Here is a 25,915-nt window from a genome sequence, read left to right as displayed (position 1 = left end):
AGAAAGTTAAAAAGTTTATTTATTAGTCACAAGTAAGGCTTACATCAACACTGCAATGAAGTTACTGTGAAATTCCCCTAGTCGCCACACTCCGGCGCCTATTTGGGTCAATCCACCTAACCAGCACGTCTTTCGGACCGAGGGAGGAAACCGGAGCACCCGGAGGAAACCCACACAGACACGGGGAGAACGTGTAAACTCCACAGAGACAGTGACCCAAGCCAGGAATCGAACCCGGGTCCCTGGCGCTGTGAGGCAGCAGTGCTAACCACTGTGCCACCCAGTTACATATCTGGAGGATTGAATTTCGATGATGGCTTTATCAAAACCTTTCAATGTGCCATTCTGTTGTAGCACATTGCAACTCTTATCTTGCAAACGGTAAAAGGCAATGCCCTCATTATGTTTTTTGCAAAATATTGAAGTGCAAGTAATTATGGCAAAAGTTATCCCATGAGGAAAGACTTGCAGACACTCAGTCTATTTGGCCTGCTCACACTGAACCAACACAGTAATTGATTGTAAAACACATTTACAACACTATTATAAAACAAGAACAGTGGCCTCAAATCATCTACTCAATGATTGGAACATGGCCTTGGAATTTAGGTAATTTTGTAAATGACTTGGCCAAGGATTTGAATGATGCTTTGCCCGTTTTTAAGGCCCTATTTTGCAAGGAGCCAAAGCACCCAGCATGGTGGGAAAAGTGCAAGAACTCATTAAATGCAAGAAAGTGTCCCGGCGGTCATATGTGAAGGCAGAGTGAAAGGTACCCAGGCTCCATGCCAGAAACAGGCATTAGGCCTTGTACATATACAAAAATGTATATACAGGCCAATGCTTGTTTAAGAGTTCTTATCAAAAATTGGGCTGCCCTGAAGTATATATATTTTTTGTTCATTCGTGAAACGTGGGCGTCGCTGGCTGGCCAGCATTCATTGCCCATCCCTATATCCAGCGAGATCGACTTAAATGAGGGAATTAGTGCCCAGGAATATCTACACTGGGAATATCTGATCCTTGTGGCACTCATATTCCAAGCAGAAAAAGGAGACACAAAGGACCAAACTTAAGTTGTGACATCCCTCAATCGATCTGTGCCAGCTTCATGGGCACTGACACAGCTTTGCTGGCATACCAGGACGTTATCTAAATCAGATGTTAGACTGCTTACATATGTCAATAAAGATCCTACAGTGCCTGTTGCAGATCTGCTCTGAAACTACCGGTTTTTCTTTCCTTGCATATCTTCTTCTTGAGTTCCCTGCCCAAAGGCAGGTCCAACCCACAGCTCCGCGACCTCCAGCAGGGTTAGGCCAAGGAGGCAGATCCCCAATCCACCCCAGCTGGGATCAAACCCCACATTGTTGGCACTAATCTGATCCACACATGCCGTGCAGCCAATTGAACCGACTACCCCTCCCCCCACCCCCTGCCAAGGAACCCCAAGCTGTGGTAACCTGCATTTTTAGATGCATGTTATAGCTTGGAGCTACGAATAGTGATGGTAAAACTCCAATTTCTTTCTATCACATGGCTGACAAGGAATTTTCCCATTTGCCATTGGCATATGTGGGAAGGATTTATAATATTTGACCATGATATGAACTATCCTTGCTCATCTTTCTGGAACTCACTGATGGGGGAGGTAGTGGATGCGGATACGGTAGTGACTTTTAAGAGGCTTCTTGACAAATACATGAATAGGGTGGGAATAGAATGATACGATCCCCGGAAGGGTAGGGGGTTTTAGTTCAGTCAGGCAGCATGGTCAGTGCAGCCTTGGAGGGCCGAAGGGCCTGTTCCTGTGCTGTAATTTTTTTTGTTCTTCTTTGTTATCAAGTCCTGGAGTGGGTCTTGAACTCAGAGCTTCCGGCTCAGAGGCAAGGGCATTGCCCACTGTGTGATGCGGGGATGCCGGTGTTGGACTGGGGTAAGCACAGTAAGACGTCTCACAACACCAGGTTAAAGTCCAACAGGTTTATTTGCCAGCACTAGCTTTCGGAGTGTCTCTCCTTCTTCAGGTGAGTGGGAGTTCTGTTCACAAACAGGGAACATACAGACACAAACTCAATTTACAAGATAATGGTTGGAATGCGAGTCTTTACAGGTAATCAAGTCTTAAAGGTACAGACAATGTGAGTGGAGGGATCTTGGGTTCATGTCATACTATCTGTAACCCCCACGGCTTGCCTGGGTTTGCAAAATCTCACTAACTGTCCTGGCTGGAGACAATACACACCTCTTTAACCTGTGCTTAACCCTCTCTCCACTCACATTGTCTGTGCCTTTAAGACTTGATTACCTGTAAAGAATTGCATTCCAACCATTATCTTGTAAATTGAGTTTGTGCCAATATCTGCCCTGTTTGTGAACACAACTCCTCACTCACCTGAAGAAGGAGCGATACTCCGAAAACTTGTGCTACCAAATAAACCTGTTGGATTTTAACCTGATGTTGTGAAACTTGTCACATTGCCCACTGTGCCAGAAGACTTCCTCCTGACATATAAACTTTCACAAGCACCTTTCTACCCTCTTATCTCTCGTGTCCTCCCTACCACCATGGTCTCATTCAGACACGAGGCCATTTACTACTTACTTCCAGCTACACCCACTTCCTTTCATGTCAATCTCTTGAAAAAGACTTGCCCACAAGTCACTCACAATTGGTCATTCTAAAATCCAACAACTTAACCTTAGGCCCTCCCCTTCTACAGCCATCAATCACCTCAACCATTCTCTCACATGTGCCTTTATTTCCATTACTCTCTCAATCCACCCTGGTATGGCCACCATCTTTTCTTATCAAAGACTAGGAACATTTAAGCGGTTATTGGATAGGCACATGGAGCACACCTGGATGATGGGGAGTGGGATAGCTTGATCTTGGTTTCAGATAAAGCTCGGCACAACATCGTGGGCCGAAGGGCCTGTTCTGTGCTGTACTGTTCTATGTTCTATGTATGACTTTCACTTAACCGAGGCATTATCAGTGCAGCTAACTCTATAACTACTTCTGGCGTGAACCATCAGGTACGATCAGGCTTCACTTTCCTCTGCCAAAACCAGCCACTGGTCCAGGGCCAATGGAGTTATGTTACTGGACTATTAATCCTAATATGGCTGTTTGAGAATGAGTTCAGCTTAAAAAACGAGTTATCATGACTGTTGGGTTGTTGCGAAAGTTCACTGGGGGAAAGGAAAGTTGCTGTTCTTACCCAATCCAGCCCATATTTGTAATCCCAGCCCTACTCCAATTTAACTGATCTCTAAAGTGACCTAGCAAGCTAATCAAACTGCTAAGAAGCTGCATTTTTAGAGTGCATTTCACAACCACTAAACCTCTCCAAGCACTTTACAGCCAAAGAAGAATAGTCACCATAGGGACTGTAATCACTGTAGGAAATGTGGCAACTCATTTACATACTGCAAACTCATAGAATCCCTACAGTGCAGAAGGAGGCCATTTAGCCCATCAAGCCTGCACCTACAACAATCCCACCCAGGCCCTATCCCCGTGGAACATGTTCAACCACCCCCCCCCCCCCCCCCCCCCCCCCCACCAACACTAAGAGGCAATTTAGCATGGCCAATCAACCTAACCTGCACATCTTTGGAGCATGGGAGGAAACCCATGCAGACACGGGGAGAATGTGCAAACTCCACACAGACAGGCACTCGAGGCCGGAATTGAACCCGGGTCCTTGGTGCTGTGAGGCAGCAGTGCTAACCATTGCACAGCCATGCTGCCCACAAACAGCAATGTGATAATGACCAGATCAGTTCTTTTTGTGATGTTGGTTGAGGGGTAAGTAATAGCCAGAGCACTAGGGATAGGTAGCCTGCTCTTAGATAGAAACTAGAAGCAGGAGTAGGCCATTCAGCCCTCCGAGCCTGCTCCGCCATTCACCTTGATCATGGCTGATTATCGAATTCAGTATCCTGATTCCCCCTTCCCCAGTATCCCTTAATCCCTTTAGCCCCAAGAGCTATATCTAATTTCTTCTTGAAATCAGACAATCTTTTAGCCTCAACTACTTTCTGTGGTGGTGAAGAAATTTCTCCTCACCTCAGTTCTAAAAGGTTTACCCCTTATCCTCAAACTATGACCCTTAGTTCTGGACTCCCCCACCATTGGGAACATTCTTTCTGAATCTACAAATTAGACAGGCTAACCCTGTTCTAATTTTATAAGTTTCAATGAGATCCCCTCACTCTTCTAAACTCCAGTGAATATAATCCTAACTGACTTAGTCTCTCCTCATATGACAGACCTGCCATCCCAGGAATCAGCCTGGTAAACTTTCGCTGTACTCTCTCTGTTGCAAGGACATCTTAAAAATAGTGCCATAAAATCGTTTATATCTACTGGAGAAAATAGGGTGCTACCCATTGGAAGACCCATCATCAGCTGAGGCTGGGCAGTAACTCCTGACCTGGCTGATTGTCCAGCCTATTTTCTCCAGGCCTATTGTTTCTGTAAGCCCCTCTACCTTGCTTCAATCTTTACCCTCATTTCAAACAAGAAATGAGATAGCTCATGGATTCAGATGGAAACCATCTATTCAGTTGCCTCCGCCTGTTTTTACCCAATCCCCTCACTAAGAATTTTGTAGGCGGCTCATTCATTGTCATTCTTTTTAAGGGGATTGAACAAAGAGCGGCACGGCGGCACAATGGTTAGCACTGCTGCCTCACAGCTCCAGGGACCTGGGTTCGATTCCCGGCTTGGGTGACTGTGTGGAGTCTGCTTGTTCTCCCCGTGTGTGTGCGTGTGGGTTTCCTCCGGGTGCTCCGGTTTCCTCCCACAGTCCAAAGATGTGCGGGTTAGATGCATTGGCATGCTCAATTGCCCCTTAGTATCTCGGGGAGCGTAGGTTAGAGGGATTAGCGGGGTAAATATGTGGGGCTAGGGGATAGGGCCAAGGTGGGATTGTTGTTGGTGCAGACCTGATGGGCTAACCCTTCTGCACTGTAGGGATTCTATGATTCTATTCTAAAGAATGGCTCAACCTGAAAACAACATTTCCAGACTTGCACCTATTATGGTCATTTGGTAAATTAACGCAAATTGCTCAAGTTAAGACTCGGGGTAAAATATTTGCTTCACCTCTCCATCATTCTCACTGGGTTCAAATGCTATTCTTTGCTAGCAACTCCATTGCGATTGGAGTGGTTTTTGATAGCGGTTACTATGAAATGTGCAGTGATATTGAGAAAATAAACCATTGGAACTAATTGGATCATTCTTCTAAGGAGCTGGGACAAGCATGATGAGCAGTAAGATTCTATAATGTATGAATTGTTCAATGAATTCTTTCATGGCCCTAGGTGTTTCCCATGTTTGTAGTGTTGGTCTATCACCCTTAATGAAAACAGGAATGACACCGTACATACACACTGCAAGAACTAATCCAATCTGCCTACTCTCCTTGAGGAATCAGCTCCCTTGATCTCACGAGCTTGCGATGTCGGTCGGGGTGGTGGAAGTGATTGATTCTGCAATTGTCAAGATTTTACTCACAATCGATCGACCTTGTCCCCCCCCGCTCACTTCTTCAGGACAGATCAGCTCTTCATGGGAACCACTGCAACATATTTCATGCCATAACTTAAGAAGAAGCTGAATCAAAGAGGATCAGTGGAGCTAAACTGCCGTTTATGAGTGAGAAATACACTCAGATAGGATTTTCCGATCAAAGTGAACTACTTCATGGCCAAACCAAATCTCCCCAAGTTTGGAAAGGGGCCTGTGTGTAGGTGAATGGAGGGTGAAGTGGGTAAGGATGAATGAGCATTTTGGATTCAAAGGAGCAAGTGTTCCAATGTGATATCTCCAAGTTTCTGATCTGTGGTTTCAAACTGGGTGCAATTGCAGGACTTTGCCAGAGAAAGACCAATGTCACATGGTTAGCCAGGGTTAGGCACAGTTTTGGTGCAATGATTCTAATTTATGTTATTTTAGTACTACAATTCTCATCATTATGAAGAAGAGTAAAATCCCAAAGGAAACTATAATGTAATAGAGTGATGTTCCAAATTAAAACCCAACATTTTCTTCATTTCTCTTATATTAACTGAAATATTTCAGTATTGAGGAGAAAAGGGACATGCTGTTGAAGATTGTTGTCTTGTACTCATAGAAACATAGAAGATAGGAGCAGGAGGAGGCCATTTGGCCCTTCGAGCCTGCTCTGCCATTTACCTTGATCAAGGCTGATCAACCAACATCATCAGCACTGATGCGCATCAATTGGACACGAGGCTCGAAGCTTCAGTAAAAGAAGGCTTTTATTAACTAACAATGGAGCTATCAGAACTTTAACACACTATCCCAGACTGAAGGGGTCCCGTCCGAGCAGGGAGTCTGATACCTCTCCCAGGAGGTGGAGCCCGACTGGGATGTGCCACAACAGTAACAAACACAGGTGTAACAATCCCACCCTAACCCAACAGCAACATTAGTACAATCCCACAGTAACCTATATACATTCCTGTAGTACTGGCCAGCCCTGGCTCAGTACTATCCAGTGGGAACCAACGATGGTTCACCACAAGCACAATGCAAGAATAGCTGATTAATTAGTAAGTGGAAGCTGATTGGTAGAGAATGCACCAGGCAACAATTCTAATATGGACTGGCAGTATCAATCTGCAACCCTGTCAGAGAGACTGCACCAGGCAACAGTTAACTGCCAAGCTTTGTTTAAATTCAAATCAGGCAGGCCGACTCTGATTGGTAAAGGTGTTGCCATGGTTAATAAACCAGAAAATGATTGCCCTCAAACTTTTGATTCATTGAAAAACAGTGGACATATTCTGTTTGTAAAGGACAGGACCCTGTTAGACTGTGAGCTATATCCTATAGTCAGTGTTTAGTTGGTAGTGCTTTCATCCCAGAAGGGTTCAACCCCTCACCACTCTTGGGTACTACATTGTTGGAGGTTCTCTCCAACCTGCCATACTGAGGTCCTGTCTGGTTCAGGGGAGGCAGTGATGTTCTGGTATTATCAATGGACTGGCCTGGCCTTTAAGTTACTAGAATCAGTCACCATACACCTATAGATCCTTTGTAAGCATTTTGATAAGAACATCTAAAGTTAATCAATATCAATAATGTCCACAATATGTGTATCACACATTGACAGACCATCCTGACTACAATGTAGTCCTACATTTGTATGTTCTGTGCTACATTCACCGATGAACTCAATCCTCAGTGCTTTTCTTTGCTTTAGATGGGAGAATTATTAGATAGTGGGCCTGTTAAACAGATCAATTATTTTCTTTAGGTAGAGAACAGTCCGAATCCTCCATAAACTTGAAGGAATTCTGGAATGTGATTATGTGCCTAATCCAATGTTTGCACGTATGACTGAGTCCTGGTGATTCCTTCCTCTCGAAGGGATTGGAATTTAAAATTGAATAAGTGCCGGTTCATTTGCACAGAGCAATCTGGAGTGCTGAATTCCTACTTTAAGCACCAAAGCTGGAGAAAGCTACATTGGTTGCCTTGGAAGGAGTGCAGCACAGAATGATGCCAGGGCTTGGAAGGGTTAAATGATGATGACAGGTTGGATAAACCTGGCTTGTATTCCCTCGAGTTTAGATGATTGAGGGGTGACCTATTCGACGTACTTAAAACGATTAAGAGATTCAATCACGCGGGTTCAGAAAAGCTGAATCTCCTCCAGTGGTGGCCTAAGTGTAATGTTCTCATGCTAACTTTGTCGAGGAGTGAAATCAGGAAGCACTGTTTCACAAAAGTAGTGGCGTTCTAGCGCTCTCAGTCTTCAAGAGGCTATGGAATGTAACATTCTTCAACAATAAAACAGATAAGATGTTAGTTAGGAATTGATATAGAATAAGAATGGGCAAATGGAACGGAGGGTAGAGATCAGTGATCATCTTACTGAATGACAGTGCAAGGGCTTGAATGGCTCCTGTTCCTATTGTTAAATTCCTTACTACTGAGGGACCTCCCTCAAGAACTACTCCACAGCCAGGCCTCAGGGAACACAGATCTTTATTCAGTCCACTCGCTCCACACTCCAAATGACAATTCCCTCTCAGGGCGGCTCCCAGCCAGCTCACCCCACACCCCAGGTTACATGACCTGTTTCTTTAAAGGGTGCTGCATACAATTCTGGTCGCCCTGTTTGTTACCAAACTGGAAAGGGTGCAAAAAAGATTTACAAGGATGTTACTGGACTTGATGGTTTGAGTTATAAGGAGAGGTTGGATAGGCTGGGACTGTTTTCCCTGGAGAGTAGGTGGATGAGTGGTGACCTCATAGAGGTTTATAAGATCATGAGGGGCGTAGATAAGGCGAATAGCCAAGCTCTTTTCCCCATGGTAGGGGAGTCCAAAACTAGAGGGCATAGGTCTAAAGTGAGAGGGGAAAGATTTAAAAGGGACCAGAGGGGCAAATTTTTCACAGAGGGTGGTGTATATATGGAATGAGCTCCCAGAGGAGGTGGTAGGGGCGGGTACCATTCCAACCTTTAAAAGACATTTGGACAGGTACATGGATGGGAAAGGTTTAGAGGGATATGGGCCAAACGCAGGCAAATGGGACTAGTTCAGTTCAGGAAACCCAGTCAGCATGGATGAGTTGGACCAAAGGGCCTGATTCCCTCTGTATATCTCGATGACTCTAAGGCTACACCCCAACATACATGACACATAAGCTCTTTCCTCCTGTGTAGACAGTTTGATGCAATCAGCCTAAATGAATATAATCACCAGGAGTCTGAAGACTGACGTCACACAAGATAAGACCTGCTGTTTAGACAATAAAGTTACTGTGGCGTTTATGAAGTGAAACAGTCCAGACATGGTTCTCCTTATTTAAAAAAAAACAGAGATACTTGTAAAATCGAATCCTGTAGTAGGCTGGCTAAGACTATGACACAGCATGAATTCAACGATTTGTTCAAAAACAAAATAACAGGATATACAAAATCTTCCTGCGTCACTCCTGCTAACGGGCCATTCTGGCAGGTCAGGCAAGGTCTGCAGCCCCTGTGGAGGAAGTCTAGAACTCAGTTTTAGTCTCAATTATTTAGGCCATTTACCCTTTTCCGTCAGGTAGAAAATACAACCTGCTTGCTTAGGAATCCCGGGCACTCAGGAGTGTACTTTGCCATGATAACCAAGCTTTGACATTAAACCTTTCGATTCTCTTAAATCCCATATCCAGAAAACAGCAATAACTCAAGTTGGCACAAAAGCTAAAAACTGTCTTTTGAATCATTTAAGTTTAATTATGTTATTGTGAAATGTTAAGACAGAGATAATCTGTTGGGGGTGGAGGGTGGGATTTGGGATGCATACTCGCCCCCCTCCCCCCCCTCCCCACAACAAGTTTGTGGGGTTCAGAAGAGGCCATTGGCAGTTTGGGAGCACCTGCAAAAAGTTTATTTATTAGTCACAAGTAAGGCTTACATTAACACTGCAATGAAGTTACTGTGAAATTCCTCTAGTCGCCACAGTCCGGCGCCTGTTCGGGTCAATGCATCAAACCAGCACATCTTTCAGACTTTGGGAGGAAACCAGAGCAGCTGGAGGAAACCCATGCAGACACAGGGAGAACGTGCAAACTCCACACAGACAGTGACCCAAGCAGGGAATTGAACCCAGGTTCCTGGTGCTGTGAGGCAGCAGTGCTAACCACTGTACCACCATGCTGGAAACATCAGCTGAAGCTTACCAAGGAATGTCAGATTCGCTGGGTCAGGCCCAGGCCTCCCAAAGATCTAAAGAGAGGGACAAGTTGCTCCGAGGATGAGTCCTTCTCCATCCAGAGAATCACTTTGAATGTTTTTAAATTGGTGCTGTTCATGTTCAGGCTCCAATTCTAATATGGACTGGCAATGTAAACCTGCAACCCTGTCAGAGAGACCAGGGGGGGTGGGGGAAAGATAGTCCCAAAAAAAAATGCAAGTGCCCAACGGGTGAGAAAGCGGAAGATTTTCCCGCCTGTTTTTTGGGCGTACTTAGTGGGATGGATTTCTGGCACTAGGGATTGCCGGAGGATTCATGCCAATAAAGGGAGTGGGGGCCTAATCCTGCCCGAGAGGCCGGAATCAGCATGCTAAGTGGGCCACTGTACATGCGCCGATCTGTTAGTAGGGAGATCAGTGCATGCGCAGCTCCCACTACAGGACCCCCGCTGACATTTGGTTCTGGAGTTAAGAGGGTTGGCTTATGAGGAGAGACTGAGTAGACTGGGCCAAAACTCATTGCAATTTAGGAGAATAAGGGGGTTTCTTATAAAAACATATAAAACTATGAAGGGAACAGGTAAGACAGAAGTAAGGAGGTTGTTTCCACTGGCGGGTGAAACCAGAACTAGGGGGCATGGCCTCAAAATAAGGGGGAGCAGATTTAGGACTGAGTTGAGGAGGAACATTTTCACCCAAAGGGTTGTGAATCTGTGGAATTCCCTGCCCAGTGAAGCAGTTGAGGCTCCCTCGTTGAATGTTTTTAAAGCAAAGATAGATTTTTGAACAGTAAAGGAATTAAGGGTTATGCTGAATGGGCGGGTAAGTGGAGCTGAGTCCACAAAATGATCAGCCATGATCTTATTGAATAGCGGTGCAGGCTCGAGGGGGCAGGTGGCCTACTCCTGCTCCTAGTTCTTATGTTCTTGTGTTCTTATTTCCTGGCCCGCTGCGCTACCCGAGCAGTGCAGCGGGCTGGGAAAATCGTGCCCCAGATTTTTCTGTGTCAACCCAAAACCAAATAATGAGGGAGAGCCAGGGCATAAGGACTCCAGATTCTGGGGCACCCGCACCTTATGTTTATTGTCATGCTGGGAGTGCAAAGGTTTTTTTCCCTCAAGCCCATCCTAGAACTATTCCCAGCAACCTAACCTGCCATATTGGGTTATAGCAGAATTGGTGGCCATTTCTCCTATGCCTCCATCAAAGTATCGGCAGGAGTCCATTTGTACAGTGAAACATCTCTTGCCCCTATATCTTAGACAAACTGTACTTTAATCAAAGAAATTGTAGTTACTTAAGTCTTGCTTTTCCCTGATATATGGTTTGCTGAACCAACTATCTTTAGTTTGAGAATGTCAAAGACAGACTAAGTACAATGCATTGAGTTTTATATTTATATTCATTCATGGGATGTGGATGTTACCAACTAGGCCAGCATTTATTACCCATCTCTAACCTCTCTTGAGAAGATAATGTTGAGATGCCTTCTTAAACTGCAATAGTCCATATGTTGTAGGAACACCCACAGTGCTGTTAGGAAGGGAGTTCCAGGGTGTTGACTCAGTGACTGAAGGAACAGTGATATAGTTCCAACTCAGGTCAGTTCCTTGCAACACCCAGTTTCCAGGTTCAGTTAACAAGTTGTTTAGGTTCATCCATTGTTGATGAAGGATCATCCAGACTCGAAACGTTGGCTCTATTTCCTCTCCACAGATGCTGCCAGACCTGCTGAGATTTTCCAGCATTTTCTGTTTTTGTTTCACATTAGGGTCCCAATTTCACCTTCCAAATGAGACCAGGCTGACTGGTGAAAATTTGAATAATCAATCCATCCCTGCTTGAAACCTATCAGCATTTTTCTTCTGTTGCTGTTTGAATATCAATCTTAAACATGAACCCCAAAGGTGTCAAACTGAAAATAGCACTTATGTAGAAGTTGTGATTGACAAATCATGCAACAGTCGAATAATGGGGTACTTGGTAAAGTAGACGATGATGACGGTGAAGTCAGTGCCATGGACATGAGGTCAGATGTGATTTTGGATCAAGGATGGGCAGGAATATGTGGAATTGATCGACCTTCGTGCTGGCTTGGCATAATGATGACTTCAATGTCATACACATTGCAGCTACGCATACCACTGGATATGCTGTTCCCTATCTTTTACCACATTCCTTTTCACCCTCCCAACCTGAATGGCCTCCTGTATGATTGTGCTATGAACAGTTTGTCCATCCGCTCCACAGTCCTTGTTCCTCATCTGACAATGCAGACTGTAAAGCTGCATGAAGAAGTTCTTTACAGTTTATTTATTAGTGTCACAAGTAAGCTTACATTAACAATGCAATGAAGTTACTGTGAAAATCCCCAAGTCACCACACTCCGGCGCCTGTTCGGGTACACTGAGGGAGAATTTAGCATGGCCAATGCAACTAACCAGCACATCTTTCAGACTGTGGGAGGAAACCGGGGCATCTGGAAGAAACCCACACAGACACGGGGAGAATGTGCAAACTTTGCACAGAAAGTGACCCAAGTCGGGAATCAAACCCGAGTCCCTGGTGCTGTGAGACAGCAGTGCTAACCACTGTGCCACCGAAGAAACCAATGTTTCATATAGAATAGATGTTTTGGCTTTAAATCCTTGCACAGTATTACAGTAAATTATTGTGCCACTCAATACGTTAACCTATGTTTTATCGATGTGGTGCACTCTCAGAAGCTTCAGCATAGTTTTAGAAGGTTGTTCTTATTCATGTGGTCATTGAATTACCAGCGATTGCTTGGGGCCTGAACATCTGTTGGTGCAACTGCAGACTGCAGCATTGTGGCTGCTGTTGGGACAGTCTGGGCCAGCTGGTTTTGTGGTACCATGTCCAGCATTGATTGAGTCAGTGGGCTGGTGGTAATGTCACTTGGACTAGTAATCCAGGGGCCCAGGCTAATGAGTTGAACATTGGTTCAAATCCCACCGTGGTAGCTGGTGTAACAATTCTGTATGTCTTTAAGAAATGTATTTGTGTCATGTTTCTTGTGCAGGATTTTGTTTAAACCTTCTGCTCGCCCTAATGTCAAAATCAAAAAAAGTCAGTTCTATCATCAGTGCCACTTTGTCTATAACTGGCAGCCGGATACTGCAGATACTGCAGAAGCATAATTGATCTTAATTGCTGGAATGTTTGTTTTGAATCTGGGCTAATGCAGATCTGTTACTTTAGTGTTTTCCCCTGAGGTTCAGAATAGGACTTGATTAGGTTGATTGACAGGAAACGTCATGTGACTGGGCAGGCCAGGCTCAGAAAGAGACACAAGCTCAGTTGTTGCTTGGGAACTGTTGAGAGAAGTAACTCTTTCTCTCTCTGGATTTGGAGACTGGGGTCTGCCAGAAAATAGGTCTCTTTCTCTGAAGTTCTACTGTTTGAAGGTAGATCTTACTCTGGAGACTGTTGTATTGGAGTCAGAAGATTGGTGTCTCTCTGCATCTGTCCAGAGGAGTTAAAAGGCTGGAATTCTAGCATCCATAAGAGCATATCTGTTTTTGTGCAAACCAATTCTGAAGAAGGATTTATGTCTGTGGGGATATTGCTTAAATTGGAACTATAGAAATAGATAGCTGTTAAGAATTATACCTTGTCATGTTTAATTATTTTAATTGATAAAAGTTATGCTAATTCTTTATTATATTTTAACTTTATTGTTAAATAAAGTTTGCTTCAATAAAAGCTTCCTAGTCGGTCAACTGAATCACACCTGGAGCAAAACACCTTCTGCTCGCCCTAATGTCAAAATCAAAAAAAGTTGGGGTCTAGGTTAATTTTGTAATATACCTTGGAGTTTCTGATCTGGTCCCTAACTGTGGTGAAATTTGAATTCAATTCATAAAATATGGGATTGAAAGCTAGTGGCCATGGAGCTATCATCAATTGCTGTAAAAACTCATCTGCTTCACTAATGCCCTTTAGGGAAGGAAACCGGACATCCTTACCTGGTCCTACATGTGACTTCAGACCCACAACAAGGTGCTAGACTCTTAAGTGCCTTCTGATATAGCCCACTCAGTTCACAGGTAAATAGGAATAGATAATAAATGCTGGTCTTGCCAGCGACTCCCATGAAAGAATAAAAGCAAAATGATGGGAGAGCAGATATGTTGATATCAAGAGAGAGAGAGAGCAACATGGCTGGTGTCCGGACAACCTGGATAACACTTTCAAAGGGTTGCCATAGGCGCAGTCATAGAAATAGAATCCTACAATGCAGATGGAGGCCATTTGGCCCTTCGAGCCTGCACCGACAACAATCCCATCCAGGCTCTATCCCCATAAACCCACATGTCCCCCTGACACTAAGGGGCAATTTAGAATGGCCAACCAACCCAACCCACACATCTCTGGAATAGGTGGAATGGCTTCTTTCTGTGCTTTATCATCTAATGGGTATCTCTGCCCAGAAGGGAAATGACATCTCTAGGTACTAATAAAAAGGACAATCTGCTCCACTCTCTCTCAGACACCCTCATAAATTAGCAGCAGTGGCTACAAATTTGGATGGTGCAAAGGAATAAATTGATAGATGAAAGATGTTCCAATGGGCTGGGTGAATAGCAGGATGGACAGGTGAGTGAAGGTTCAATGCTGAGCTTGATTATGACAAAAAGGGAGGGGTGTAAAATTGATTGTCTTGAGTCACAAACCCATCTTGTTGCAACCAAAATAAAAATATAGAGAGAGTATTGCAGCCACGGAACTCTCACAATGGCTATCTAACACTCACACAAAGAGACATAAGAACATAAGAAATAGGAGCAGGAGTAGGCCATCTAGCCCCTCGAGCCTGCCCCGCCATTCAATAAGATCATGGCTGATCTGAAGTGGATCAGTTCCACTTACCCGCCTGATCCCTATAACCCCTAATTCCCTTACCGATCAGGAATCCATCTATCCGTGATTTAAACATATTCAACAAGGTAGCCTCCACCACTTCAGTGGGCAGAGAATTCCAGAGATTCACCACCCTCTGAGAGAAGAAGTTCCTCCTCAACTCTGTCCTAAACTGACCTCCCTTTATTTTGAGGCTGTGCTCTCTAGTTCCCTTTCTAAGTGGAAAGAATCTCTCCATCTCTACCCTATCCAGCCCCTTCATTATCTTATAGGTCTCTAAGATCCCCCCTCAGCCTTTTAAATTCCAACGAATACAAGCCCAATCTGCTCAGTCTCTCCTCATAATCAACACCCCTCATCTCTGGTATCAACCTGGTGAACCTTCTCTGCACTCCCTCCAAGGCCAATATATCCTTCCGCAAATAAGGGGACCAATACTGCACACAGTATTCCAGCTGCGGCCTCACCAATGCCCTGTACAGATGCAGCAAGACATCTCTGCTTTTATATTCTATCCCCCTTGCGATATAGGCCAACATCCCATTTGCCTTCTTGATCACCTGTTGCACCTGCAGACTGGGTTTTTGCGTCTCATGCACAAGGACCCCCAGGTCCCTCTGCACAGCAGCATGTTGTAATTTCTTTCCATTTAGATAATAATCCGATTTGCTATTATTTCTTCCAAAGTGAACAACCTCACATTTGTTAACGTTGTACTCCATCTGCCAGATCCTCGCCCACTCACTCAGCCTGTCCAAATCTCTCTGCAGACCTTCTACGCCCTCCACACGATTCACTTTTCCACTTATCTTTGTGTCGTCTGCAAACTTTGTTACCCTACACTCAGTCCCCTCCTCCAGATCGTCTATAAAAAATGGTAAATAGTTGAGGCCCCAGTACCGATCCCTGCGGTACGCCACTAGTTACCATCCGCCAACCAGAAAAGCACCCATTTATTCCGACTCTCTGCTTCCTGTCGGATAGCCAATCCCCAATCCACGCTAACACCCTGCCCCCAACTCTGTGTGACCCAATCTTCTTCAGCAACCTTTTGTGAGGCACCTTATCAAACGCCTTTTGGAAATCCAAAAACACCGCATCCACCGGTTCCCCTCCGTCAACTGCACTAGTCACATCTTCATAAAAATCCAACAAGTTCGTCAAGCACGACTTTCCCCTCATGAATCCATGCTGCGTCTGCTTAATCGAACCATTCTTATCCAGATGGCCTGCTATTTCTTCTTTAATGATGGATTCCAGCATTTTCCCAACTACAGACGTTAAGCTAACCGGCCTGTAGTTACCTGCCTTTTGTCTATTTCCTTTTTTAAACAGCGGCGTAACATTAGCCGTTTTCCAATCCGCCGGCACTACCCCAGAATCCAATGAATTTTGATAAATAACCACTAACGCATCCGCTATTATCTCTGACTTTTCTTTCAGCACCCTGGGATGCATTCCATCCGGGTTCTGTAACATACTCTTCAAGGTAACTATCCCGACAGCATTCTAATGAGGACATCACTCATGCATCTGCACATTTTGGTTCCAGAGAAGCTCCAGAGAAGCTACCACTTTGATACTGAAGGTGGATGACTGATCAAGAAAAACTACATTAAAATATGGTTAACACAACTTTACTTTACAAACATTTAAACAACATTTGAATAATTTTTCATGAAAACCGCAGGAAGGGAGCTGTGCTGGACCTGATTCTGGGGGAATGAAGCTGGACAGGTGGTTGAGGTGGTGGGGTGGGGGTAGCATTTTAGTGATAGCGATCACAACACGGTACAATTTAAGCTTGTATGGATAAGGAAATAGATTAGCTGCAAAAAAAAAAGTTTTGGATTGGGGGAGACTGGATTTTGGCAAAATAGACAGGATCTGGCCAAGGTGAACAGCTACTAATGGGAAAATCTACAGGAGAGCAGTGGGGGGCATGTAAAAAGGAAATGAGGAGGGTGTAAGCCCAGCATGTTATCTCCAGGGTTATAGGTAGGAATAACAAGCCTAGAGAACTATGGATGACCCCAGAAATATCCAGGATACAATGAGAAGGAAAAGAAAGGCTTTTAAAGAGAACAAGGGGAGCAAGTCAGTGGAGGCATTATGAGGTATAGAAAGGGCAGGATGGAGCTTAAAGAAAGCAATTAGGAAAGCAAAGAGGGGATACGAGAAAGCTCTGGCTGGTAAAAGTAGGGAAAATCCCAAGATATTGTATTAGTATATCAATGGGAAGAGGATAACCAGGGAAAGATTAGGGCCCATGAGGGATGAAGGGAGCAATCTGTGGGTGGAGCCAGAGGACATTGGTAGAGTGTTGAATGAATATTTCACATCCATCTTCACCCAAGAGAATGAGGACAATGGGATGGAATTTAGGGAGAGAGACTGTGAGGTTATTGAGCAAATTGACATAGGGAAGGACAAGGTATTGGAGGTGTTAGCAGCCATAAAAGTGGATAAATCTCCAGATCCAGATGAATTGTGCCCTGGGCTGTTGTGGGAGGCAAGGAAGGAGATTGCAGGGGCTCTGACCCAAAGTTTCAATTCCTCTCTGGCCACAGGGGAGGTGCCAGATGACTGGAGAACAGCTAATGTGGTTCTGCTATTTAAGAAGAGTTGTAGAGCTAAACCAGGGAATTATCATAGAATCATAGAATCCTACAGTGCAGAAAGAGGCCATTCGGCCCATCGAGTCTGCACCAACCACAATCCCACCCAGGCCCTATCCACATATCCCTACATATTTATCCACTAACCCCTCTAACCTATGCATCCCGGGACACTAAGGGGCAATTTAGAATGGCCAATCAACCTTGCCCGCACATCTTTGGCCTGTGGGAGGAAACCGGAGCACCCAGAGGAAACCCACGCAGACACAGGGAGAATGTGCAAACTCCACACAGACAGCAATTATAGACCAGTGAATTTCATATCATTGCACACAATTATAGACCAGTGAGTTTCATATCAGTGGTAGGGAAACTATTAGAGAAACTTCTGAAGGAGAGCATCTATCTCCACTTGGAGAGGCAAAGCTTGATCAGGGTTAGTCAGCAGGGCTTCATCAGAGGTAGATCATGCCTAAAAAATTTGATTGAATTTTTTGAGGAGGAGACCAGATGTGCAGATGAGGATAATGCAGTTGATGTAGTTTATATGGATTTCAGCAAAGCTTTTGACAAGGTCCCACATGGGAGACTTGTAAAGAAGATAAATTCGCATGGGATACAGGGTAATTTGATAAAGTGGATTCAGAATTGGCTCAGTTGTAGGAGACAGCGGGTGGTGACTGGAAGCCATTGTCCAGTGGCAATGTGTTAAGCCCCCTATTATTCTTCATTTATATAAATAACATTGATGACTATGTGGGGGGTAGGATTAGTAGGTCTGCAGATGACACAAAGATTGGACGGATGGTTAACAGTGAGGCAGAGTGACTTGGGCTACAAGAGGATATAGACGGAATGGTGAAATGGGCAGATAAAGTTAAAGTTTATTTATTAGTCACAAGTAGGCTTACATTAACACTGCAATGAAGTTACGGTGAAATTCCCCTAGTCGCCAAGCTTCGGCGCCTGTTTGGCTCAATGCACCTCACCAGCACGTCTTTCAGAATGTGGGAGGAAACTGGAGTACCCAGAGGAAACCCACGCAGACACGGGGAGAGCATGCAGACTCCGCAGACAGTGACCCAAGCCGGGTCCCTGGTGCTGTGAGGCAGCAGTGCTAACCACTGTGCCACCCCATAAGATAAGTGGCGGATGGAATTTAACCATGTAAAGTGTGAGGTAATACACTTCGGAAAGAATGATTTGACAAGGAAGTACTCAATGAATGGTAGGACACTAGGAAGTTCTGTGGCACAAAGGGACCTTGGCGTGTTGTCCACAGATCTCTGATAGCAGAAGAGTATGTTAGTAAGGTGGCAAAAAAGGCATATGGGACACTTGCCTTTATCAATTAAAGCATAGATTACAAAAGCAGAGAAGTCATGTTGGAGTTGTATAGAACTTTGGCGAGGCCACAGCTAGAATACTGTGTGCAGTTCTGGTCACCACATTACAGGAATGATGTGATTGCACAGGAGGGGGTGTAGAGTGATTCACTAGGATGCTGCCTGGGATGGAACATTTAAGTTATGAAGAGAGGTTGGATCGGCTTGGGTTGTTTTCATTGGAGCAGAGAAGACTGAGGGGCGACCTGATCGAGGTGTATAAGGCTATGAGAGACATGGATAGAGAAGATAAGGAGCAGCTGTTCCTCTTAGTTGAAGGGTCAGTCATGAGGGGACATAGATTCAAGGTGAGGGGCAGGAGGTTTAGGGGGGGGATATGAGGAAAAACCAGAGGGTCGTGATAGTCTGGGATGCGCTGCCTGGGAGGGTGGTGGAGGCGGGTTGCCCCACATCCTTTAAGAAGTATCTGGATGAGTACTTGGCAATTCATTACATTCAGGGCTATGGGCCAAATGCTGGCAGATGGGATTAGGTGGGAGTTCAGGTTATTCTAATATGTCGGTGTAGACTTGATGGGCCAAAGGGCCTCTTCTGCACTGTACGATTCTATGATAGACAAGGATCTGAAAATTACCATATTTAGAAAAATCTTTCGTTTTTAATGAATTGCAAAATTGCCGAATTCACCCATAGCAAGAGATGATCATATTCGACATATAATTAATTAGCCTAAGTGACAGAAGGCAGAGTTAAACAAACTCCCTTTAAAGCAACCGTCTTCTTTTCAACACTCCATTGTGTTATCAGTTGTGTTCCTTGTGTAATGTGCGATTTGGTGTCAGTTCATTTCCTGGCTGACTGAAGCATCAGATTAATTGTTCTATTGAGACTCAAATTGAGAGGTCAGTAAGTCTGAGGAAACGTTCGTTTTAAAACAATCTCCCATTATCTCGGGTCTAATCCATGAGCAAATTTCCGAGACTCGCTCCGCCACACACACTGCACGGAGCTGACAGAAAAATTCCCCATTTCTTTGTTTGACTTTTGTACATCTCTTTCTTCCACCATCCCCACCTCCAAGTTAAGACCCTGTCGTATGCAGTGGAGAAAAGAATTCGTATGTCAGCCATTGTCCACCCCTTGTACTCGCTTCCTCAGAAACAGCCAGGCTCCTGTGTCATTTTTGCTTTGTTTCTGTTATCATGGCAGGAGGAAATGATGTTGCGATCCTTCACTGTAAACAACGCACGGGTGTCTGCAGGAGCAGGTGCAACTCTGGTACAATGGCAGCTTTGTGCTTGCAGCCCAGGTCCATTCATTCAACGCTTGTGTGACTGAACAGGACAAGGATCTGATCCACAGTCAAACTTAGCCTCTGATTTGTTGTGATGGATGCAGCTGACTCACTGAGCACCAACTTGTTTTCTATTAACCCTGCGCCCATCTGCCCGAGATCGGGAGCAGCTTCAGCACCGTTGAAAACTTTTTCAAGCATTGAGGAAAAGAGCCATCTCAGACACAATGCTCTTTTCCCTTGCTGTAAATTCCCATGTTTCTGTTCAAATGTTCCTTTGACCAGCTTTACTGGTCAAGTTTTTAAAAGGGATGTTGTTGGAAGTCTACAGAAATAATGTTCCATTATTTTTAGATGCGTGTATGATCCAGCCACTTTACTCCAGCACAACCTATCTGAAGTTGTAAAGTCAGACTTGTCCACATCATGCCCCTCCTTTATCTCCTCTGTTGAAAGGAAAGGATCAAGACTGGAAATAGATATAGCTGGTAACACACTGCAAATCAGGTAGCATCTATGGAGAGAGAAGCTGCATTCATGCTTCAGGTAATGACCTTTCACCAATTCTGATTAAAGATCATCAATGCTCATTTGCACTAATTGAAGTTAAGTACAGATAGGTGGAGGGCATTGATTGGGTGGTTACTTGAACACATATAAAGAGACATTTAATTAGCTCAACCCAAAAGAGATATAAAGTGATATTTCCTGACACGAATGCAGATATATCCCTGCAACCTTTCACTCTGAGAATAAATCTATCACAAGTAGACTGTGTTTGGACTCTTCCTTCACCAACTAGCTCTCAGTATAACGATCAAACTGATATCTTGGCTTGGACTTTATCTAGGAGATGGTGGTTCTGGCAACAGGTTGGAAAGCAGGGGCAATCCCGCTTTGGCCATTTCGGGGAGCCCCAAGTGGACTTTGTGTCAATTTGACAGATAATAAACTGCTATTAGGGTTTGTGTCCCTTTATTGGACAAGATCCCAGCACCAAGAGTTGCCAAGCAATTCCAGCAGTGTCTTGGGAGCAATATTTGCTGCATCCTGACTGGATGCAGTTCCAGGCCATGATAGAAACTGCCCTTGAAGCAAGGTTAATGGGGTCAGAGGTCCTCGGGGACAAACAAGTAGGCTTCAGCAAGTGGGAGGGTTGGTGATGGCAGGAGGATTTGTCACAGGGATGGCCACTGCTGCTGGGGAGGGGGGACACTCTGTGGGTCATAGAGCACCTAATTAGGAAGGCACCCCCCCCCCCCAAGTCTGCAGGGAGGAAACTGCCTCACAGTTGTGATGTGGAGATGCCGGCGTTGGACTGGGGTAAACACAGTAAGAAGTTTAACAACACCGGGTTAAAGTCCAACAGATTTATTTGGTAGCAAAAGCCACAAGCTTTCGGAGCCTTAAGCTCCTTCTTCAGGTGAGTGGGAATTCTGTTCACAAACAGGGCATATAAAGACACAAACTCAATTTACAGAATAATGGTTGGAATGCGAATACTCACAGCTAATCAAGTCTTAAAGGTACAAACAATGTGAGTGCAGAGAGCACCAAGACAGGTCAAAGAGATGTGTATTGTCTCCAGACAGGACAGCCAGTGAAATTCTGCAAGTCCAGGCAAGCTGTGGGGATTATAGATAGTGTGACATGAACCCAATATCCCGGTTGAGGCCGTCCTCATGTGTGCGGAACTTGTCTATCAGTTTCTGCTCAGTGACTCTGCGCCGTCGTGTGTTGTGAAGGCCGCCTTGGAGAACGCTTACCCGAATATCAGAGGCCGAATGCCTGTGATGGCTGAAGTGCTCCCCAACAGGAAGAGAACAGTCTTGCCTGGTGATTGTCGAGCGGTGTTCATTCATCCGTTGTCGCAGCGTCTGTATGGTTTCCCCAATGTACCATGCCTCGGGTCATCCTTTCCTGCAGCGTATCAGGTAGACAGCGTTGGCTGAGTTGCAAGAGTATGTGCCTCACAGTGCCAGGGACCTGGGTTCAATTCCCAGCTTGGGTCACTGTCTGTGTGGAGTCTGCACATTCTCCCCATGTCTGCATGGGTTTCCTTCAGGTGCTCCGGTTTCCTCCCACAGTCCAAAAGATGTGCTGCTAAATTCTCCCTCAGTGCACCCAAACAGGTGCTGGAGTGTGGCAACTAAAGGATTTCCACAGTAACTTCATTGCAGTGTTAATGTAAACCGACTTGTGACATTAATAAATAAAAGAAGATGCACAGAAAACCTATTTAGACTTTATTTCATTCCCTCTTAGTCTTACTCCATTTAATATGCCCCTGTTTACATCAACGGCGATGAAGTGGAAATGATCGAGAGCTTCAAGTTTCTAGGTGTCCAGATCACCAACAACCTGTCCTGGTCCCTTCATGCTATAGTTAAGAAAGCCCATCAACACCTCTACTTTAGTTAGAAAACTAACTTTTCTCAGGCGGCTAAGGAAATTCGATATGTCTACTACAACTCTCACCAACCTTTACAGATGCACCATTGAAAGCATTCTTTCTGGTTGTGTCACAGCTTGGTATGGCTCCTGCTCTGTCCAAGACCGCAAGAAACTACAAAGGGTTGTGAACAAAGTCCAGTCCATCACCCAAACCAGCCTCCCATTCATTGACTCTGTCCCCACTTCCCGCTGCCTCACCAAAGCAGCCAGCGTAACCAAGGACCCCGCACTCCCCGGACATTCTCTCTTCCACCTTCTTCCATTGGGAAAAAGATACAGCTTCTTCCTTGCTGCCATGATTTTTGAATGGGCCTACCACATATTAAGCTGATCTTTCTCTACACCCTAGCTATGACTAATAGAGGCTTACAAGATGATCAGAGGATTAGATAGGGTGGATAGTGAGAGCCTTTTTCCTCGGATGGTGATGGCTAACACGAGGGGACATAGCTTTAAATTCAGGGGTGATAGATATAGGACAGATGTTAGAGGTGGGTTCTTTACTCAGAGAGTAGTAAGGGCGTAGAATGCCCTGCCTGCAGCAGTAGTGGACTCGTCAACATTAAGAGCATTCGAATGGTTATTGGATAAACATATGGATGATATTGGAATAGTGTAGGTTAGATGGGCTTTAGATTGGTTTCACTGGTCGGCGCAACATCGAGGGCCGAAGGGCCTGTACTGCGCTGTAATGTTCTATGTTCTAACACTATGTTCTGTATCCTTCCCCTTTCCTTCTCCCCTATAAATTCTATGAATGGTATGTTTTGTCTGTATAGTGCACAAGAAACGATACTTTTCACTGTATCCCAATACATGTGACAATAATAAATCAAATTAAAAAAATTATTTTGCTTTATGGCTCTTTACAATCAACATAAAGTTGTATTAAAAAAACAACATCAAATCTAATTCAATTCACTGACTTATGTTTTCCAGCGGGAGTCCAGATGTGTGAGTATGTAATCCTATAATGCAACAGACAACGTTACGAAGGAACAGCAGACATAATAGGATGGACAAAATAGAACCTAAATCTACCTGCAGTTTTGTGTCAGCTATCTCACTTCGTATTGTGATGGCATAAGCAGTCACTTATATTCACACTCCACAGTTCAAGCTGGATTCCTGTTTAATTTTGAGCATTTTGTCTCAATGGTTCAATTTAATGCAATTTAAGCTGTCCTCTCAATCCTATTGCTGCCCCCTCAATTGTACGAAAAGTTAAATTGGCTCCAACTGAACATTGCAGGCATCTGCTTATGTGTCCCAGATGTGACAGAACATCATGATACACATCTGGGGAAAGTTATCAAGTCTTGGACCCGGAAATATATACAGTACATCAACATTCCCTTGGCAACATACCTTCAGGTCCCATGTGAGCGGACAAGGCATGTACAGTTTTTTTTACAGCCAGTGTTTTAGTGTGAGATGTGGTCAGAAATGTTTAGAAAAATAAGCCAGTAACCTTTGTTTGGGTTCTTCGTTTCTATAGCAATGTGGCAGTCTGTCGCAAGGATTGCTCACCCTTCACAGGAACATCACAGGTTTTCTGTTTTGCAATTTTTAAAACAGCCCTTCCAATCTTTTCCCCTCCTCCTCAGAAGATGTGAATCTTATCGGACTGCTGCTTTACAGAGGCATCCAGTCTCCTGCCAAGGAGCTGTTCCTCATATGTGAGATTAGGCCACAGACGTCAGCAGAGTGTTTGAGCGTGGGAGTGTATCACAGGTGGAGCTGATCCTCTCCTCATGCGAGGTCCATACACCCACACACTTCCGGCAGGGCCGATTGAGAAGCCATCAGCAACCCCAGAGAGATCACAGCACGGGGAAAGGCCATGATGCACATGCAAAGGCCATTATGCACAGTCAACGTAGTCAAACTCTCCCAACTCCTGGGCCTGTGAAGAGGCAAAGCAATCACTCACATTCCATCCATCAAATAGAAGGGGAAGATTCAAAGGGAAAATAAAGCCTCTGAGGTAAGTCGCTGGAAAGAAGCAAGCCAGCTGGAAAAAGTGAGGTGCAGAGTGTTCCGCACACTGGCAATGCTGAAACTATTTTTAAAAATTCTTCAGCCACCATAGGTGCAAATTTGCACAATATGGCTCTTTTTATTTGGGTTCATTTGCTTCCAGCCCCAAATATTTAGCTGCTGGAGTCGGGCCTCCCTCACCACAAATCCAAATCCAAATGGAATTCTAATTGAGGGCCAAATTATAGCTGCATTTCCATTTGTACAGAAACAGCTTCAGGAATATAATAATTTATTACTCATAACTCACACTCCTTTCCAAATCTTCACTCTTTTTTCAATGTCTCTTTTCCCTTTTCCTTGTTTTTCATCTCTCCACTTTCTTACCTCGCTTCATTTCCTCATTTCCTTCTGTCGTGTCTTGTTCATTTAGTTCTAATATCTCCTGCACTAATCATAGAATCCCTACAGGGCAGAAAGAGGCCATTCGACCCATCAAGTCTACACCGACTCTCCAATCAAGCATCTTACCCAGGCCCAACCCCTATCCTATCCCCGCAACCCCACACATTTACCCCACTTATCCCCCCTAATCTCCACATCTTGGGACACTAAGGGGCAACTTAGCATGGGCAATCCACCCATCTTGCACATCTTTGGAGTGTGGGAGGAAGCCAGAGTACCTGGAGGAAACCCACGCAGATACGGGGAGAACGTGCTAACTGCACGCAGACAGTGAGCTGGAATTGAACCCGGGTCCCTGGCACTGTGTGATTCACTGTGTAAGAGTTTTAACAACACCAAGTTAAAGTCCAACAGGTTTATTTGGTAGCAAATGCATTAGCCTTCGGAGCGCTGCCCCTTCGTCAGATGGAGTGGAAATCTGCTCTCAAACAGGGCACAGAGACACAAAATCAAGTTACAGAATACTGATTAGAATGCGAATCTCTACAGCCAACCAGGCCTTAAAGATACAGACAATGTGAGTGGAGGGAGCATTAAGCACAGGTTAAAGGGATGTGTATTGTCTCCAGACAGGACAGCCAGTGAGATTCTGCAAGTCCAGGAGGCAAGCTGTGGGAGTTACTGATAGTGTGACATAAACCCAACATCCCGGTTTAGGCCGTCCTCATGTGTGCGGAACTTGGCTATCAGTTTCTGCTCAGCGACTCTGCGCTGTCGTGTGTCGTGAAGGAGCAGCGCTCCGAAAGCTAATGGCATTTGCTACCAAATAAACCTGTTGGACTTTAACCTGGTGTTGTTAAAACTCTTACTGTGTTTATCCCAGTCCAACGCCGGCATTTCCACATCATGATTCACTGTGCCCAGATTCCCAGATGCTCAGTTGCTTTTCGTTATCTTTGTTTCATTTGTGCATTTGCATCTTTTCCCATACATCTCCATCTGTTTCCCGTTTGCCTGCTGATTCTGATATCTCTCACCATGTGTTGTAATTTCTCTTTCATCTTTATCTTACACATTTCTGCGACTCCTGGTACTAAGCAGTGTGATTGATCGTGCCTGGGTTAGATCTGATTCTCACTCTCAGGAACTGAGGCATCTACTTGTCCCCTTCATCTTCCCCCTGCTTCTTTTGCCAAATCTAAA

The sequence above is a fragment of the Mustelus asterias genome, chromosome 1, assembly GCF_964213995.1.
Source record: "Mustelus asterias chromosome 1, sMusAst1.hap1.1, whole genome shotgun sequence".
NCBI classification, from domain to species: Eukaryota; Metazoa; Chordata; class Chondrichthyes; order Carcharhiniformes; family Triakidae; genus Mustelus; species Mustelus asterias.
This window is presented reverse-complemented; position numbering follows the sequence as displayed.